Source organism: Salminus brasiliensis, chromosome 13 (genome assembly GCF_030463535.1).
Source record: "Salminus brasiliensis chromosome 13, fSalBra1.hap2, whole genome shotgun sequence".
In the NCBI taxonomy this organism is placed as follows: Eukaryota; Metazoa; Chordata; class Actinopteri; order Characiformes; family Bryconidae; genus Salminus; species Salminus brasiliensis.
The window spans coordinates 13,017,317-13,019,816 of NC_132890.1; the positions used below are offsets into that span (position 1 = coordinate 13,017,317).

At 46.4% G+C, this 2,500-nt stretch overlaps 2 non-coding genes across 2 annotated transcripts; both read left to right on the top strand.

Annotated features, from left to right (window-relative positions):
* Window positions 1–88: 88 nt before the first annotated feature.
* On the top strand, window positions 89–207 carry LOC140576120 (5S ribosomal RNA). Its single transcript, XR_011981351.1, has one exon. It is a non-coding gene; the product is annotated as a 5S ribosomal RNA (ribosomal RNA).
* A 1,389-nt stretch (window positions 208–1,596) lies between these two features.
* Window positions 1,597–1,715, top strand: LOC140575896 (5S ribosomal RNA). Its single transcript, XR_011981150.1, has one exon. It is a non-coding gene; the product is annotated as a 5S ribosomal RNA (ribosomal RNA).
* Window positions 1,716–2,500: the final 785 nt, after the last annotated feature.

Here is a 2,500-nt window from a genome sequence, read left to right on the forward strand (position 1 = left end):
CGAGTAAATGTGTGTCCCCTGTAGTGTGGAAAAGGCAGCCGTCTTTTGCCGCATGCTTATAAATAGGCTGAGTGGAAGTAGTGCTCTCGCTTACGGCCATACCACCCTGAGCACGCCCGATCTCGTCTGATCTCGGAAGCTAAGCAGGGTTGGGCCTGGTTAGTACTTGGATGGGAGACCGCCTGGGAATACCAGGTGCTGTAAGCTTTTGCCATCCTCAAGCACTTACATGCACATTCTTTCACTTGCTTTTCTTACTTTTACTCCATCTTACTTTACGCTTTCACAAATCTACAACGCATTACCCTTTCTTTTACATGTACGTCCTTGTGTTACATTTCATACGGCCTTTGGAGTCTTCAGAGTCGAAACATTTCAGCGTCAGATGCCGTTTAAGCCCACCTGCATGGCCTGCCATGGGATGGAAACCAATCAGTTGTAGTTTGGCTTAATTATAGCCAGTTGCTCTCAAAACAAAACACTGGAAAATATTCAACAAGAACTCTGTGGAGGGAATGCTGTGGATAAAAGTAACCCAAGCCTGCCAGTAGGGGTCAGTGTACGTTTGAGGAAACTGACAACATGGGGGGGAAAGTCTGTTACAGGATGTCAACGCAGAGCAGAACTACAACCAATCACAGTTGCAGCTCATGGGTGGGACAAGCCCAATATTTGCTGTTAAAAACAAACAAACAAACAAAAAAACACCTGCTAATTTAGATCACTTACTTAGGTCACATTAAAGCAACACATCACGAAAGGGAGTGAGCCGTGGGGCAATAACAGCACCGTTTCGTCACAGCCGTGATGTTTATTTCACCGTTACACGCAACCTCAAGTCATGGGCCGCCATTCATGGGTCCCCGTTCTCGTTTCGGGGGGCTGATTTCCAGTTGTATTGAGTTTTTTTAAAATTCTCCTCCCAGACCTGCCTGCATCTACAACAGTTGTTCTTTTGTCCCCCTAAAGCTTCACAGAGCTCTTTGAACTTGACATGGCGACGCCACTTCCCTAAGTCAAAAGGCTGGCTGGCCCACTCAGCCCGAGCCTGCTTCACCGGCATCCCTGCGACTCGCAACTCACCTCAGAGCGATGCTTCGCCCGGCGTGCTAGCGTGAGCTTTTTTCTTTTTTTTTTTTTGCCCGGCTTCCATATTGGTAGGAAGTAGCCTCTGCATTTATCCCGTATTCCTGTTGTACCTTAGTATGTGGAATTTAGGGGTGTAAATAAAAGGAGCCAAGACAGTTGAGAAAGATTTGTGATTTTGTAATTGTCCCGTTTCACGAGCCCATTCGACTCATGTGGCTTATGTGACTTTTATGTTGACAAGGCCGAGTCTGGCGGCCGGCGTTAGCCTTTGTTGCTGAATGTTCAAGTGTCAGCCAAAAGAGCAAGTTTTGTTGTTTTATTTTTTTTGTGAAAAGAGAAGGAGGACAGGAGAGAGCAATGAAATGTGTGATTGGTTTGAATGAGCTTGGTGGGGTTGCTTTGGAAGTAAGAAAGGAGGGCGAGTAAATGTGTGTCCCCTGTAGTGTGGAAAAGGCAGCCGTCTTTTGCCGCATGCTTATAAATAGGCTGAGTGGAAGCAGTGCTCTCGCTTACGGCCATACCACCCTGAGCACGCCCGATCTAGTCTGATTTCGGAAGCTAAGCAGGGTCGGGCCTGGTTAGTACTTGGATGGGAGACCGCCTGGGAATACCAGGTGCTGTAAGCTTTTGCCATCCTCAAGCACTTACATGCACATTCTTTCACTTGCTTTTCTTACTTTTACTCCATCTTACTTTACGCTTTCACAAATCTACAACGCATTACCCTTTCTTTTACATGTACGTCCTTGTGTTACATTTCATACGGCCTTTGGAGTCTTCAGAGTCGAAACATTTCAGCGTCAGATGCCGTTTAAGCCCACCTGCATGGCCTGCCATGGGATGGAAACCAATCAGTTGTAGTTTGGCTTAATTATAGCCAGTTGCTCTCAAAACAAAACACTGGAAAATATTCAACAAGAACTCTGTGGAGGGAATGCTGTGGATAAAAGTAACCCAAGCCTGCCAGTAGGGGTCAGTGTACGTTTGAGGAAACTGACAACATGGGGGGGAAAGTCTGTTACAGGATGTCAACGCAGAGCAGAACTACAACCAATCACAGTTGCAGCTCATGGTTGGGACAAGCCCAATATTTGCTGTTAAAAACAAACAAACAAACAAAAAAACACCTGCTAATTTAGATCACTTACTTAGGTCACATTAAAGCAACACATCACGAAAGGGAGTGAGCCGTGGGGCAATAACAGCACCGTTTCGTCACAGCCGTGATGTTTATTTCACCGTTACACGCAACCTCGAGTCATGGGCCGCCATTCATGGGTCCCCGTTCTCGTTTCGGGGGGCTGATTTCCAGTTGTATTGAGTTTTTTTAAAATTCTCCTCCCAGACCTGCCTGCATCTACAACAGTTGTTCTTTTGTCCCCCTAAAGCTTCACAGAGCTCTTTGAACTTG